Consider the following 17778-nt stretch of genomic DNA (forward strand, 5'->3'; position numbering starts at 1 on the left):
ATTCCAGCCATTTCACTGGGACTGTCTGGAACCAGCAAATTGATGGTCAGGCTTCGTCGTGTCCACGTTCGGGGGGCGGAGGTGGGCCGTGGGCCTCACGCTGGTTGGGCTCACTAAAGGGGGTTCTGATTCTTACTGGTCAGCACGGCTCTCCCTTTGCTCAGAGGCACAAGGGGCGGGGCCTCCCTTGCCGTCATGGGGTTGCTGGGAAGCCAGCTAAGATCATGCACCTCTGTGTTCGCGGCGGCAGCCAGCAGCTCCGACCAGTGTGCATCCCGGGGTCGGTGCTGGGGTAAAAGCTCATCACCCCCCCGACCCCCCCGTGTGGTGACGGTGGCGAGAACATGGGCTCACGAAGCCTCTCGGGGGCGAGGAGCAGAGATAGGTCCCAGTGCCTGGACGCCTCTTGCCCGGGCCGGCTGGACCGCCCCGAGCCCCAGCTTCGGCCCAGAGCCCCCGAGCCAGCCGTGCTCCCAATATTGCGGGGCCGATGTTGCTGAACTAAGTGAAAGGAAGTATTACAGCAGCCCTTTCTCCCTGCCCCCCCGCCCCCCCCCATCACATGTCACTTGCTCTGCAGTGGCTCATGACTCACACATCTCCCGGGCTCAACGCGGCAGTGACACCTATCCCGGGTGGGGGTGGGGGCCGGGCACGCTGCAACATCCCCCTCCAGATGAGGAGCAAACAAAGAGAGAATTATGAGCGGTCGCTCTTATTGTCGCGCTCGCAGCAGACACGTGCGCCCCTCTCCCTCTCCCTCCGTCTCTTCCTCTTTTTCCTCCTGCACAGAAAGTGATCTGTGTGGGGCCGGCACCAGGTGCACGGGGTGACCTCACACACACCGACTCGGGGCTGACATCCATCACACTCGGAGATGCTGGAGCTCATCATTTCCTGATCTTTCTGAGGGGAGCACAGCACCTGCCCTCGCAGCTGGGGTTCATTGAGGAGAAAGACGAGCGTCTTGCTGCCTCAGCCTTGTCATTAGTGCGGCAGAAAGGCCTTCATTTAGGAGACTCGTGGCTAAGAATTAATATCCTCCAGGGCTCTCGCGGGCGAGACTGCGAAAGGCCTGAAAGACCCCAAATACCCGTGAATGACTGAGGAGCCAGGGAAAAGGGAAAGAAAATTCACACTGACTTTTGTGTGCCCCCAACGTGGGGAGTCACCACGCAGCCCCTTTATTATCAATTTTAAAAAATATATTTTTGTTGATTTCAGAGAGGAAGGGAGAGGGAGAGAATTATTGATCGGCTGCCTCCTGCACGCTCCACACGGGATGGAGCCCACAACCCGGGCGTGTGCCCTGACCGGGAATGGGACCTTGACCTCCGGGTTCCTAGGTTGACACTCAACCCCTGAGCCCCACGGCCGGGCCACAGCCCCTGGTAGAAACCACATTCTGTGAATCGTGGTGCTCTCCTGCCCCTCAGGCAGAGCCTGCGTCCTGGCTACATGTTCTGTGGCTCCAGGACTGTACTTCAGTCAGAAGTAAAAATACTGACTTCCCAGCACTTCGCTGCGGTGGCCGTGCGCGCCCTGAGTGGAGACAGTCTGAGCGGCTTACCGGCATCCCCGATTTCTCCGCCGCCCTGGACAGCAAGGCCTCAGACCTGGGTGATGAGGAGCAGCATCCCAACGTAACCACTGGGAGTTCTAGCTTTTCCAGTCTCCTTCCCTCTTCGGCCACGTGAAGTTTGGAGAGCGACTTCCCCTGTCTTGGTCTCAATTTTATTTCCCCCAAAATGAACGAAGGGGTTGAAGACAAGCTCTGAAACCCTCCAGTGAGCCAGGAGGCCAGGGTCCCGGGCAGGTGTCTGAGAGCAGCTCCGTGTCGCCCTAAAAGCGTGACCAGACCCGTCCAGCAGAGGCTCTTGGTCCTGGCCACAGCGACGCTGAGAGCAAGGCGCTCAGTGCTTTCAGACCCAGGCCTATGGGGCAGGGATCATTCGCTGAGCTCTGCGATGGGTGTGGTGCACTGACCCGCCCTCCCACCTCCCTATTGCTCTTCTTCGTGGGCGTAACCATCCCCTTGGCCACGTGAAGAAACTGGGCTCTGCCAGTTCCGGTAACGCCTGGAGCTGGGAGGACAGACCTCTGCCCGGCCTTTGGTTCCGCGGGTCCGAGCTCCTTGGCTGGTTCCCAGGAGAGTGTCCATTGGCCTCGCCAGGCCCGTGCCGCTCTCCCTGGGTACCTGGGACGCAGCTCAGCGGGCCGAACTGACCTGCCTCCTGGGCGTTCCCCAACATTCACGAAACTCAGGGCCACTACACATCTTCTCCCACATCTACCGGCAAAGGGAAGGAACCTAACCCGGGAGCTGAACACCATTCCGGAGCCCGAGGCCAGCAAGGCGCTCACACATCTATAGTTTAGTTCCCACAGCCTGGAAGTGGGCTCCTAGTCCATCTCTCATCAGCAGGGGCAGGCGGGGGTTACGTGGCCGTGGCTGGGGGTTACGTGGCCGTGGCTGTGGCTGCTCACTGGCCCTTCCTGTGCATAGGTGTGCAGTCCCAGCTCGTTGTCACCTGCATCCCTCCCGCGTGGGAGCACACGTTCCTGCCCTGTAACACCGCATGCACCACGTGACTGACTTCAGCCAATGGAAAGGGAGCCAGCGTGTCCTCGCCCCGTCAGGCGGCAGGCTCAACCAGTTTTGTGTTGCCCCGGTTCTCTGTGCTTGCTCTCTGCCAAGGGACAGTGGATCCTCCTGTGACTGCTCCTTGAACCGGGTCCCTGGGAGTGTAACTGCAGGGTCCCACAGGGGCCACCGGGTTCTGTGAGCAGGAAAGGGTTTCCTTCACTGTAATCATGGGCGTGTTACTGAGACGAGGCCCTGTGGAAGCTGCTAGCGCACCTGCCCACGCCTCCAGGCAGCGGCCACTGTTGCCCTGGCATCAGAATCGACTCGCGGTGCTGACCAGCCCGGGCTCCTGCACAGCCGGCCCAGAGGTGGCCAGCACATTCTTAACAAGGGTCCTGGCCAGGCTGGCTCAGGGCTCAGTGCGTAGAGCGTTGGCCTGCAGACTAAAGGGTCCTGGGTTTGATTCTGGTCAAGGGCACAGGCCTGGGTTGTGGGCTTGATCCCCAGTGTGCGGCGTGCAGAAGGCAGCTGATCAATGATTCTCTCTCATCATTGATGTTTCCATCTCTCTCTCCCTCTCCCTTCCTCTCTGAAAACAATAAAAAAAATTTTTTTAAATTCTTAAAAAGTAAAAATCAGGAATGAGAATTGCTGGGTCATGCAGTAGCTGACTCCTTGGTCTACACATGACGCATAAGACGACCGCTCACCGAGGAAGCAGACTTCTCTTACCCACGGTGTGAACAGAAGGCATGGCCTCAACCTTAAGACCCGCAGGTGAGCGATGGCTTCCTACACAGACAGGCGTCCCCCGGGGGAGACACTGAGCCACACCGGCCGGGCTCTTACTGTTTTCATACGCGTGTCATTTCAGTCAGAGGTTTTCAAAAGGTGCAGTTTTGTATAGACAGTGACCGACCACATGAGTTCACACGGACCTGAGGGTCCTGGCATGTGAGACAAGCCCGGATTAGCCAGGACAGTCCCCGGCCCCGGGGGTGTGCGGTCCGCGGCCCCGTGAATACTGCCGGCCCGGAACCCTGGCCCCTGCCCGACAGCTCCAGGCCCCCTCGCCACAGAGACTCCCTCCTGAGGCTGCGCTGAGCCTGACCAGGAGGCAGAGAAGCACTCGGGCCCCACGCGCCCCAAGGCTGTTTGCCGTCCATGTAGCTTCCTTTGTGTCCTGTGTCGTTCTTGCCAGAGCTCTGCTTGGGATAACAGGAGGGGTTTGGGCGGGTGGGCTCGGGGCTGGGCGATGGGATCTCCAGGGGACCTCCGGGAAGTGCTCGTCCACCGCTGGTCGCTCATCAATTAGGTGGGGTCTCTGGGACGGAGCGGGGCTCTGGCTTCGTCATTTTATTGTTTGTTTGCTGTTTTGTTTTCAGTTTCGCTGGGGACTCTAAGGCAGGGGTCCTCAAACTTTTTAAACAGGGGCCAGTTCACTGTCCCTCAGACCGTTGGAGGGCCGGACTATAGTTTAAAAAAAAACACTATGAACAAATGGCTATGCGCACGGCACATATCTTATTTTGAAGTAAAAAAACAAAACGGGAACAAACACAATATTTGTATTTTCATGTGGCCGCGGGCCGTAGTTTGAGGACCCCTGCTCTAAGGTGTAGCTCTGCTCCCTAATTAAAAATGACAACACACACACCGCAGCCAAACTTAACCAGCGTCTGCCGATTTTCACCTTTGCCAGCGGCGTTGTTTAGAGGGGAAGACATGCAATGTAACTGTGAGCCCGAACCGTCCATCGCCGTTTGAAACAGGCCCATCACCGACCTGGGCTCCCGGCTCACGTCCCGCCGACGCGGACGTCCCTTCCACGCTGCTCCCCTCCCGCCTGGGAAGCCTCCGTGCGCACAGGGTGCTCGTCAGGGGCGATGGAGAGAAGAGCGAAATGCGCTGAGTCACCAGAGAGCTGTCCTCTTCTCTTCACCGACGGGCTCCTGCGATAGCACAGCCTTGTCCAGGGCGTGGGCTCAGGAGCAGACTCAGGCTCACGGCCTGGAAGGAACACTGGGCGACCGACGTGCTCTCAGTAGTTTTCTTTGTTCTTAGCAGCCACAGAGAGCTGCCAACCCCACAGCACTGAGTGGCTCTGTCTGGGACCTGGACCTTAAAGTCACTGGAAAATCAAACAATTCCTGCTCAGCGTCCTCTTCCTCTTTTCCGTACTTTGTGTGAAGAAGGGAAATGTGTCATAAAAACACGCATGGCTTTCTCTCTTCACAAAGCAGGGCACGCCAGGCGCTGGGGACACCCCGACTTTTAGAGTTTCCGTGTCAGAGTGAATTTCTGCAACTACTTAACAGTGACCTGTGCAGAAAGGGAGGCAGCACATGGCTGAGCTAACAATCTTAAAGGTGATTTTTAAAAAGAAATATTTCAATTCTATTTCACTCCGGTAGAAGAAATATCACAGACTTTAAACACCGTCTTTTCACTTCCCCTCTCAGCTGTATTTGCCAGGAGCGAAGCATCGCCGCACGCTCACAAATACTTTACATGGAAACAGCGCGCCCAGGTCCTGAGAGCCGGCCTGGCCTGCCGTGGGCTGAGCTGCTGCTCATTTCTGATCTTGTTTGGTTCCCGGGGGGTCTTTCTTGGGCCAGAGAGGACATCTCCCTGGGAATGCCGTGTCCAACGACACACGGGAAGGAGTCGGGCTGGGGCTGGGACGGCGGAGGCAGGGGCTCTGCCACGAAGGAGGGGAAGCTGAAACGGCCCCTTTTCTTCTCTTTTTAAAAACAATACATTTTTACTGACTTCAGAGAGGAAGGGAGAGGGAGAGAGAGGGAGAGAGAGACATCCATGAGGAGAGGGAATCGTGGATCAGCTGCCTCCTGCACGCCCCACACTGGGGATGGAGCCCGCAACCCGGCATGTGCCCTGACCAGGAATCTAACCGTGACCTCCTGGTTCCTAGGTCGACACCCAACCACTGAGCCAGGCCGGTCCACACTGAGTCAACAGCCAGAACCAGTGGAGGGTCGCATCGACGCAGGGGCTAGAGACCGAAGCGCAGCAGGCGCTGGAGGCATCCGTGGCCCGTGGACCATGGACCATGGGGTGGCAGCCTCATCAAGACCCAGGAAGCGACAGGGTGACCGCGTGTGACAGCACGAGGCAGCTCTGTGGAGACGGGTCAGCCCATTGCTCCTCAGCATTGAGGAGCAGAGCAATGTGGGAGCAGCACTCCCTTCACAGGGCGCGCGACGTCACTCTCACGCCTCAGGGGCGGCCTGCTCTGGATGCCGCAGTGGGCATCCCGGATGGCGACGCTGGGCGACCCTCAGCGCCATGGCTACCACAGGGAGCTTTGCTTTGGGAAAAAAATCAGTCCACTCTTGCAAACCTCACACTGAGTCTAGCTCGGGCGGGAAGCAGAACATAACCGTTTCTGTCTCCCGTTGTGCCTCGTGTGCTCTCAGACGCACCTGGTACACGGTGGCTCCTACAACTTGGAACAGAGCTGAACTGGAACATTTGGGAGAGAGGAAAATGTTAAATATCTGAATAGATGCTTCGTATCGTCTGCACCTCCTCACTCACATCTGTGCATAAGTGTGAACCTCTGGGGGTGCGATTTATTTAAAGGGGATCTAAGGGCTCTTCAAGCGCTGGTGCGGATTAAGAGCTGTCGTCATCCCGGCCTAACAGGCGTCCAGACCTTGGGGACGAGCTTATCTCTTTCCGCACTAGGACCCACTTCTTCACACTCTCTGAAGCCATCGATGTGCCTCCTGATCGGCCTGACTGCCATGTGTGCTTACGTCTTCTCTTTTCTACTCTATTTTAAAATCTTTGATGGAAGAATTGCTGTGTAAATTATATTTGTGTCTCTCGCAGTGTGTCTAACTGTCTTTTATATAACGGACATCCTATAATTATTTATAGGCTGAATGCATAAATGAATAATATCAGTACTGTCACCAGTGAGTAAAAAGGTCTCATCTATTGCTTTGATCTATTTCAGCGAGTTATTAATTTTTATATTTACTGAGACAAATAAAAGAAATTGGTTGATAGTCACGTGCTTGGAAGCATTTCATTCTGGTGACTTTTGAAATGGAAATGTTCTCGGTGGCAATAAATAGCAGTTGTGTTATTGGTTGTGCTCTGCAGTTTCGCCACGATAATAAAATATTGTTCGGATGTAAAAAGATGGGACAAAGCTAGCCTGGGCGGCGTCCAACCATCTGGTTAGGCCCCCCAGGCACTTGTAGGGAATAAACATGCCTCTAATGAGCTGGTGACTTTTAGAATGGAACCCCAACGTGCAGAGCTCCATGGCAGTCCTCAGACGGCGCTCTCAGCAGCACCCGCGGAGCAGGACACAGCGCGGCAGCCCTGCGGGTCAATGCCGTTCCCAGGAAAACGGAGATGGGGAGCTGTAGGTCCCAGGTGAAAGCCCTTTGTTCTTCACGGCCAGAGGATCTCAACCACAAACCCAAAAGCCACACCCTGAGTCAGCACGCAGCTCCTCGCCCTGGGGGCACCCAGCTCCTCTCCCTGGGGCATCCGCCCTCGGGAACGGCCACCCTTGGGCACCCTCTGTCCTCTCCGGTTGAGCAGGAGGGTTTTCTTCACCCTCATTGATTCAGACTCTGCACACCTCCCCGCAAAGCCGGGCCCGGTGCGGACTGCTGGTGACTTGGCAGTGCACCAGGCAAACCGTGTTATTCCCTCTGAGGAGATCTCTGTCAAAGGAACACAGCGTTGGGATCAAAGCTGTGGCTGAATCCCACCATGTACACCCATGAGCTAAGCCAACAGATAGACTTTTGGAAAAATCAATCAAATATTGATACCCAGAAAGAAGAATGCAATCAGAACAGCCGGCTTTGCCCCCCTGCTGCTACCAGGACACCAACAGGGCTCGGGCAAGATGAGGAATGAGTGTGCCCGTAAGGAGAGAGAAGTGAGACAGATGAGGGCACGCTGCTGGCCAGCAGACAATCACTCCATTTGCCTGGATCGCCAGGAAGACAGAGAGCCCTTCACCTGCCCAGAGACCAGAAATATGAACTCTGTCCTGTTCAATGAAAAACAAACCTCAATGGTTTCCAAATGCTACTGTTTCTACAATGAACATTAACCCCCAATTCAGAACCTGCTAGCTACACAGAGGTGAACTGTACTCTAAATGTCACATGAAAAGTAACTACAAAATAAAGCCTTAGAAATAACGTTATTAGATCAAGAAAAACATGGCTTTTCTTATGGACACCGATCTCCCCACTCTTAGCAACATCTGGGGGCACCAGGCAGAAGGCAAACTGGGGAATCCGGACGCACTCTTCTCACTCACGGGGTTGGAGGAGACACGCTGCTCAGGGTCTACAGTTACCAGAACCCGAGTTGAATTTTCACACCAGCGGAGAGTTTTTATAATGAACCGATGTTCGATTTCTGTCAGATCTTATCTGCATGGATTGAGTTGCTCCCATGCTCTTTTTCTCTTGTTCTGTTAATATGCTGAACTGCACTGGTTCACAAGTGGGGAGAGCTCTGCCGGCACGCCACCCATCCCCTAGCCGCTCTGCGCCCATGTGACCTTCTCTTCACAGGTGTCATCCAATGTGCAGAGTGGTGGTCAGCAAGGCGACACCTGGGCCTCTGACACAGCAAGTCTTTGAGGGGAAAGAAACCCCGTCTCTATTTCTCGCCTGTCCAGTGAGGTCTGGAGAGGACACATACCTTCCCCAGGTCTCCACGTTGGCAGGTGCAGAGCTAAGGGTCCCTCCAAGGACCTCTGGGTGTGAGCCTCTCATCCCCACCGCCGGCCTGGCCGGTGACGCAGACCCACGCGGCCCGCTGCACGGCGGACGTGCTGTGTAGGTGGGCACGGAGCGTGATCCCTCATAAAGCGATCGTGTCACAGGAACGCCCAGGGGCGGGGTCCGATGTCCCAGAGGGGCTCTCGCTGAAACTCGTGGGAGAGGGCTCTCGGAGAGCTCCCACTCAAGGGGCCCAGCCGCTCCTCCCGCACACGGTCACGCAGCGCGTTCTGTCTGCTCCACACACCTGGGCAGCAGCCGCTGCTGGGGATCCTCTTGGCCTCACCACAGCTGGGCGGGAGGCAGGACTCTGGGAAGAGGAGGCCGGAAGTGCTGGTGGAGAGGCCTAGTCCGATGGCCTCTCTTTCCTTTCCTCTTTTTAGTGTATTTTTATTGATGTCAGAGAGGAAGGAGAGGAAGAGAGAGAGAAACATCAATGATGCGAGAAAAATCATTGATCGGCTGCCTCCTGCACGCCCCACACTGGGGATGGAGCCCACAACCTGGGCATGAGCCCTGATAGGAATCAAACCGTGACCTCCTGGTTCATAGGCTGATGCTCAGCCGCTGAGTGGCCGGGCGGCCTCTCTTTTCTGGATGCATCGTGAACTAAGTTCGCCGGCCCTTTAAGAACCGAGAATGAGAAAGTCCCACAGACTCGGCGACTCCCCAGCTGCTCTCCTCCTCCGGTGGGCGCTTCCCTGGGCTTTTGATGGCAGGCTGACTGTCCCCCAAACCAAACACTGGGCGCCTCTCTCTCTCCCCCTCTCTCCACTGAACGCTCCCCATTCCACAACAGCCTGCCATGACTTGTGGGCCTCCCTGGCTCCTCCTGCCCCCCAGCACCTGGGCTCCGGGAGCTGGCAGCCCTGAGCACGGCCGCAGCCTGGTCAGCAGACTCGGACACACTCCAGGCCAAGCCGCCTCCAGTACGTGGAGAGCTCTGGGCTCTGGGGGCTGATGGGCGCACGGGGGGGTGGGGGGGGACACGCTCCCGGGGGAGATTGGCAGGGACTCAGTTGCCACACAGCTGCACAGGGCGTCACAGGGCAGCGCTGCCTGAGAAATGACAGATGCTGAGCGAGGACATGCTGCCCTGGATGGATGTGAGGGGAAGCCACGGGCGGAGACATGACCGCAGCAGCGAGGGGGGAGAGGAGTGGGCGGGAGAGAGTCCCTCCAGCTGCAGAGAAGGAGTTGTGCCATCCACAGCCAGCGTGACTCGGGGGCGAGTGTGTGGTCCACCAGCAAGCCGGCCCACGAAGGAGACGGAGCTCGCCGCGCTGTGTCAGGGCTGTCCGGCGCCCGGAACGCCCGTGTGAGGGGTGGCCAGAGGGGTGAGGCCCACGTCCCCAGAGGGTGTCCGCTTCCTGCAGGGGCACTGGAGTCCCTGAGCCCGTGGCCCCTCCCTGGGGCTCTCCCCCAGAAGCCATCATCGCATTGGTTTATTCGGTGACGTTAATAGTGCGGCCACTTAGAGGGTCCCAGAACCCGAGCCGGAGCGGTTCCGGGGGAACCATGTCTACCGGGCGCCTGAAGGACAGCGGCTGCTTCATTCGTCTCTGCATCCCATATGCCATGTAGGGCGGAATCCCCGTGGGAGGGAGCAGCCAGGTCTGCCCTTTCAACCTGCAGTGTCGCCAGGTTGGCTTCCTGTTTCCCTTTCGTGATGTTTAAAACGGTTTCACTGGTGTGTCCTGCACGCCATCGGCGATACTGCCTGAGCGCCGGGAAGGCAGCCGACCCCCGGCTCCCGAGCGGGACAGGCCCTGCCGCCAGCCTGGCGCCTGGACCGCGGACGGGAAGGGAGAGCCGTCCTCTGAGCCGCTGGGTCTGGCGGGAGACACGCTGCCTGCACCCCACGACACGGCGCGAAGATCTTGGAGAAGCTCGAACGCCGCAGCTGAGATGACAGGACGCGGCCAAGTCACGGCGCGAAACAGAAACGGAGAAGCAAAGAGCGCGCTGATCGCTGGCGGGTCGCTCCCGCCCACGGAGAAGCCGGCGCCTGCGGGACTCACGCTGGACGGGCCTCCCTCAGAGACCGCGTGGGCCCCTCACCCCACGGCGCAGCCTGCGGCCTGAGCTTCACTCCCTAGCTGGACGGCACGGCTCTGAGAAAGCCGAGGCCGTTCACGGAGATGGACAGTCACCGGCCCTGACGCCCTGCACAGGTATCAGGCATGATGCTCGGTGTGTGAGGACAGTGGCCGCTGTGTGAGGCACAGCTGTCTCCACAGCACCCACTCCGCGTTCCCCGTTCTCACGTTAACCCTGCAGGGCCCTAGTCATGGGCACTGGGGCCAACCCCTCCGGCTTCCGAGGGCTGATCCTGCCCATCTGTTTTCCAGCCTCCACATGTGTAGCTGGAAACCGGTCACAGGGGGAGTGTTTACACCAGGGGATGTGGCAGAAGCGACAAGCCTGGGCCTTTGTGTCTCCCTCGCCCTAGACAGCTACTAGCTTACCAGCACACAGCTGGAGAACACGGCTTTTGCCAGTTCAAGTGGCTTCTACCTTTCTGAGATCTAGGAAACAGGGCATTTTCTATTTGGTTTGTCCCAGCTCCCTCAGACACCAGCATGCCCGTGGATTAGTGAAATAATCAGAATTCGCCAAGGAGAGGGAGGGGGAATGTTCTAAATCTGAAGCCTGTGTCCACCTTCCTGAGAGGAACTTAAATTCCAAGGTCTATATATTCTCCGATTCCATATGGCGCCGGGAGGTCTCGGTAAATACCACTCAATGGCTCCGATTTAGTCACAGTCACACATGGCTGCGTGCGGCCAGCTGCCATCTGCCGGACTCGGCGAAGGAGGCCTTGGTCCCCGTCCAGGGAACAGTGCTCACAGACTCACCTCCAAGCCGCCCGAGACGGAGACACCAGCTCCGCCCTGGTCGCGGGAAGATGACACGCGTTTACTTTCTTACAAGTGGCTTCAGTCTACGAGCCCGAGGGCGGCCAAGCTCTCGGTCTGCCGGTGCCTCTCAAGGTGAGTCCCACGACCGGGGGCTCCTGGACCTGAGAATATGGGGGTGAGGGGCTAGAAAAGAGCTTCCCACTCATCCTGCCCCAAACCCACACTAACTCTATCATGAACTTGACTCGGTTTCTGATTTGGTCCCCGAAACACTGATGATCTCTTCAGCCAAGGTCCTGAGATGAGAGCAAGGGCCCTGCCCAGAGCCCAGAGCCCAGAGTGTGGTTTGATGCGACGAGGACGTGGTGCCGTGGGAACAGACACGGCACAGAAGCAGCAGAGCACACGTGGGAGGCGTCACAGGCATGTGGGGTGATGTCTGACCTGCCCCTGCTGCCGGCCCCGGGTGTGTTGCCTTCTCGATTCTGAGCAGCGTGCCATGTGAGCGCTCGTTTTGTTCCCTCTCCCCCCACTCCCCCGTCACAAAAGGAGGAATTTAACCTCATATCCTCGCTCTGAAATTAGCCCTATTGTCAGAAGATGGCAGCTGGATCCTGACTTCAAGAGCTTCGCGCTGGAATTAAACAGCCTTTCCGAAGCCATTGTGTGGCTTCCCACAGCCCCGTAACGGCCCCTCAGCCAACCATTTGCCGGAGACTCGGGTAAGTAAGATAAAAAGACCCGCATTCTACGGAGCGGCTTTTACGAGCTGGGTCAGAGAGCCCCTCCGCGCTGCTCATTCCCAGTCGAGTTTCCTAATCGTCTCTCTCCTCAGCGAACAGATGCCCGGCCTCATGTCGGAACCAGACCGCGCCACCGCTGCGATGCCATCCCGCGCCTTCCTCGCTGAGCCGCGTCCCTAGCAGATGGCGCGATGCTGCGGGCACACTCCTTCCTGTTAATTACCAGCCTTCGCTCCAGATGGAAATGTCAGTCAGCCTCGCAGGTCCCGGCTCCTGCCATTGCCTCAGCCCCCAGCCCTCCACCTAGGCCAGGCGCTGCCAACACGCACCATGTGTTTTGTGACTGCTGACGAGGCAGGCAACAAAAAACCCCTGACGCCATGAATATTCATGGCGGGATGGTGAGAGTTCTGTTCACAGCGCTGCTGAGAGAGCCACCCAAAGGGGTTTGCACCTCCCAAGAACATTCCCTGCCCCTTGTTTCCTGAGCCGCCGAGGCTCAGAGAGGTACCCACAGAGGTTGCCATGGCAACATGGAGAGGCCCAAGACATGTGGCTGTTTGGAGCCTTCTGCAGGCACATCGGTTTCTGACGGACGTTCTTCCCACACCTTTCGGGGTCACTTACTATTCGTGTCCTGTTGGAAACGGACCAATAGCCAGCAAGCTGCACGGATGAGCTGATAACCGAGGTCCCGATCAGCTCATGTGCACAGACTAACCGCATACGGAGTCTCCCCTCTCCTGGCGTCCAACCCTACTAATTGCAGATAAGTGAGCATCAGCAGTATTTATCTTTTCATTAAGTCAATCACTCTGCTCCCGGGGGAGACCCATTAACAATAAAAAAATGGGTATTTTTCTCAGGTTTATAGGAGAAGATTGGGGCTCGGGCTTTGAGAGGAGAGACAGGGAGGGGAGGCCTGGACCAGGCTGCAATTGAAGGGATTTCAGGGCAGACCCACTCAGCTGCTCACCATTGAGGGGGGAGGGAGCGGGGATGCGGGCTGCAGGTGAGGCCGGTTGTGGGGGGCGGGGGGAGACGCTGCAGCAGCTCCCCGGTCGGCTTCCTGCCCCCACATTTTACTCCGGAGAAACCAACATTAAATTTCCCAAACTGGGCGCAGGGACGCGTGCTGAACAGAACCCTCTCCCGGAGGTCACGATGGCCGGCCAGGGAGGGCTATGGGCGGGGGCGGTGTGTAGGCAGAGCGTGGCTTTCATGAGTCCCACAGATTAGTTTTTTATAGAAAATGTGCGTCTTTTTCCTGCGGTCTCTCTTGTTCTGGAATGAGGCTCCCTCTCTGAGGTTTCTGTGGGGAAGAAGGTGCCAGTGAGGACGGGGGGCAGGGGCTCCTGGGCTGAGGTCTGTGTGTCGGTCCACGGAAGGCCACTCCTGTGAGTCGTGAGGCCCACGCCTTCATGGCCAGGTTTCTTCTGAAGAAGATTTGATGTGTGTGCTGTTCACGTTTAGAAGTAAAAGAAAGCACGTCTAGGTCGTTTATAGACAGAACAGAGATGGGGTCTTTTTGAAGGGCCCCAAGAGCCTGTGCTGCTCCGTTTCTCAGGTCCCGGGACAGGGGTGCAGCTGCAGGGCGGGTGTGGCGATGCCGCGGGGAGTGCAGCCCGGGCTCTCCATCCCCGGGTTCAAAGGTCACCGTGAGGGCGTCTGGCGATGCAGACTGAGTGTTTAACAGACCCGCGAAATAATAACAATGACAATAATAATAACAATAAATGTTGATACATGTGCATGGACATAATTTCATTACAAAATGTACCCCTATAAAGAATGTAAAGCATGTAATTCACACACAGCAATAAAACACACAATGCTCCTTCCTGCAGACTCTGCACATTCAGCCGATCCTCACAGAATGCGCTCACTGACTTTTGCCAAGCTCTGCGCCTGTAGCCAATCCACTGTTGTAATTCAACCACGATTTGAAAGTGGAGTTGCACCCCTGTCTGCTAGCTCTTTCCCCGTTAAATGACCATTAAGTCTGAGACGTGCTCTATTGTCAAACTGCTTACCACTCTCACACGCAACGAGGTTGCGTTCGTTGGACTGAAACCTCGTCCAGCTTCTCGCTGCGTGAGAGAGCCTCCCTCCTTGCTCCACGGCGCGACGGACGGACTGGATGCCGCACTCCCACCCGGACACCCTTCCTCTCCGTGGCTGTGCTGCTCACAGGCAGTCGCTGCCACACACTCTCACGTGGAATCTGCAACACTGTCTCCATCCTTCTAGAGCAGCAGTTCTCAACCTTCCTAACGCCGCGACCCTTTAATACAGTTCCTCATGTTGGGGTGACCCCCAACCATAACATTATTTTCGTTGCTACTTCACTGTAATGTTGCTACTGTTATGAATCATCATGTAAATACCCGATATGCAGGATGTATTTTCATTGTTACAAACTGAACATAATGAAAGCATAGTGATTAATCACAAAAACAATATGTAATTATATATGTGTTTTCTGACGGTCTTAGGCGACCCCTGTGAAAGGGTCGTTCGACCCCCAAAGGGGTCACAATCCACAGGTTGAGAACCACTGTTCTAAAGCCTCGTCACTTGACAGCAATCAATCAGATTCTATCTCTAGTGTTTGCCAATTCCTGTGGCATAAATACTCCAACAGTGGCCAAGATCAAGTGCCCAGCCTGATGTCACCGGGTGCCAAGCGGGCACAATGAACAGGGGCGCACTGAGGGTTTAAAAATGGCTGTGTTTCACATCCAACTTACAAAGTTCTTGAAAACTTAGCCACAGGCCAGTGCGTCAGCTCCAACACTCTGCATGTGCGCAAACCTCGGTCTCCTCCTCCTCCCCTTTCCCAGGGCGACGCCACCTCCCAGTGTGAGTGCACAGATCCTGAAATCACACACAGTGACAGCCTCACACAGAGGGGCTGAGTCCAGGCTGTGTGGAAGGAACTGAGAGGTGTGCACGCAGTGACGCTGGTGGAAATGGGGAAAAGCAAACAGGCGGAGATGCAGGGCCTGTGGGCGATTGTGCCCAGGGAGACTGAAGGGGAAAATGAAACTGCAGAGGAGGCCAAGGGCCTGGGGGCACCGGCTCAGGGCAGAGTCGGGCGGAAGGGGCGTGGTCTGCCCCTGGGAAGTGGCCAGACGTGGCTACATGGAGAGGAGGAAATATTTCAGTAATCCGTCCAGGGGATACTTACTAACTACCCTCAAAGACACAGAATTAGTCTGAAGAACGCTTCATCCTCTATGCAGATGAAGGGACTCAAAATACATCTCAAAATTCCCGAGGGCATTGAAAGCGCTAAGTTAGCCTGAGGAAGTGTGCACTGGCAGCCACAGCACAGGGACAACAGTCAGTAACGTCGTGGTGACTGTGAACAACTGTGGAAAAAATAAACCCTCCATTTCTAAAAGAAAAATGAGTAAATATATTATAGTCCACCTACCTATCCATCCATCTATCCATCCATCTGCCTAACAAGCTCATTATCACCTTGGGAAACCATCAGAGGAAGAAAATATATCAAAATGCTAATAGTGATTCTTGCTAAGGAATAGGCTAAGGGTGATTTGGGGACTCTACATTTTTCACATTTTCTACATTAAGCAAGTTTTGCTTATATAACCAAAAAGTTTAACTTAACTTAGGGAAGAAATATACTGCTTTCCAGTCGTGCAAGGTTTGAATCGGGACCTACACTTTTATCCGGCTGGAACCTCTGTTATCTGGGTAACATTGCTGGAAAGTTTCTTGCTCTTAGGCCTGAAGTTTCATGTCTTCAGAGGGACCTGGACACTCAGGAGGTCACAGTGAGGGCTCTTCACGAATCCGTGGCGGGTAGTAAGTACGCGCCAGTTTCCTTCCTCACGTCCCACACCCTTCCACGTGGTACCCACCAAGAAGCCAGAGGATCCAGCTCAGACCTCTGTCGGCTCGTTAATGTTGTCAAAGAGCCGCCCCCACGACCTCTCCCCTCCCGGGTCAGGCCCACGGAATCTAAGGAGCCTCCACAGGCGGCCGGCGTGGGCCTGGTGCTCTCCGGAGCATCTGCTGGGCCCCTCGTGCTCCTCCGTTTGCCAGGAACTCCAGGGTGCACCCGTCTGCTCATGATGCTGCATGGAGCCTGCAGGAGGAAGGCGCATCCTGGCAGCCGTCCCCAGAACAGCAACCCCGCAGGTGCTGGTCGGGGCCGGGCTCCGGTGGAAAGGAAGACCGCATCCTGCAAAAGCGCGAGGGCCCTGCCTGCAGGTCAGGCGGCACTGGAGACGCATCTGCGACAGGACGAGCCAGGAGGCGCGGGAAGGGGCTGCCTCCAAACCAGGAAAACGAAGCCTGCTTCTGGCCACTCCATCGGGGGCAGGCGATGCCCCTCCAGGCGGCTCTGGGGACTGCGACGGTGCCAGCGAGGAGGCCGCATGGCTTCTAAGGAAGCCAGGCCCAGGGCAGCTCAGCCGAGTGGGGGAGCAGCCAAACTCACCAAGGCCGGCGCCAGCCACAGCAGCTGGTGAGAGAATTAACTGCAGGCCAAGCGGGCGACTGACTCTTCCCCTCTGGCCAGAGAAGGAAGAGAACATCTCAGGGATCAGAGCTACGGGCCTTTCTTTGCCTTTCCTTCCTCCTGACAGGCTTATGGGGCGCAGGGGGCAGGCGAGCAGCACAGAGGAGCTCGGGGCTTGAAGCGTGCGGGCTGCCGAGACCCGAGCGGGGGAGCGGGGGTGGGGGTTCAAGGCAGAAGCCCGCGCCGTGCAGGAGGACGGGGGTGACAGAGCGCTTCAGAGCAGAGCCCTGGATCTCCGGCTCTCACAAAACTGCTGGGCCTAGTGTTTCACAGAAAATGGCCTCGACGTGTCCCACGGGGCCTCTGCCTCTGAGGTCTACCTGCCCAGGGCGTGGGCTGTCGGCACTGACCTTGGACGTGCCCAGGCAGAGGGTGTAGGTCAGGGACAGGGAAGGGTGGCAGAGGGGCCCTGGCGTTGGGTGGAACCTGCACCCCTCCAAGGGAACCCTGGGAAAGGTAGTCTGGGCATGGGCCTGCCACCTGGTGGCTGGGGGACTGAATTGCAGGTGCCCACTCCCCTCCCAGGTTGGCATCTCTGAAGCCAGGCAAGGGCAGCGTGCCCCGCCCCCTGCCCCCTCTCCCCTTCTCTTTGTGATTCAGCAGGGGCTGGGCACCCTGGGGTCTCTGATGGCCGTCAGTTTGTGACACACAGAGACGACGGAGGGCGCAAGAACATGGATCAGGAGTCGCAGCCCAGGGAACAGAGTGCAACTTGTCTGCGGCTGCAGAAGGTCCCCTGCAGCCCGTCCTGTTGGCTGCAGTGAGCCTCCCGCCTCGGGCCAACCAGGCCTTCCCGACTCCCTCCCCCGGAAAGCTGGTCGGAGACCCCTCCTTTGTGGGGGAAGGGGTGTCACTGGCCTGGGTGGAGCTCAGAATGGAGCCTGGGACGGTTTCCCCTTCCCCCTTTCTTCCTTTCTCGGGTTCATATCCAAGTCCTGTGACCGGTTCCTTTTCAGTCACAGAATGGAGGGCGTGTGCTCCGTCAGCGGCCAAGCATGATGTGCAACTGAGAGGGAAATGCTGCCAGTCCTTGAAGACGGCAGAGACGCGATGACAGGGTAGGAGCACATCCTGCCGCTCTGACCTTGTGGGCATCAGAGCATCCAGACCCTGCGGCCAAGGGCACGGGAGCCCCAACCCCACCTCCACTCCCACTCATTCTCCGAGGCCTGATCTCACCGGTCAGATGGGAATGAAAGGCCTACCTGCACAGTCAGGGCTCTCCAAAAAGGAAACCAGTGGGAGGGAG

The sequence above is a fragment of the Myotis davidii genome, unplaced genomic scaffold, assembly GCF_000327345.1.
Source record: "Myotis davidii unplaced genomic scaffold, ASM32734v1 scaffold61, whole genome shotgun sequence".
Classification (NCBI taxonomy): Eukaryota; Metazoa; Chordata; class Mammalia; order Chiroptera; family Vespertilionidae; genus Myotis; species Myotis davidii.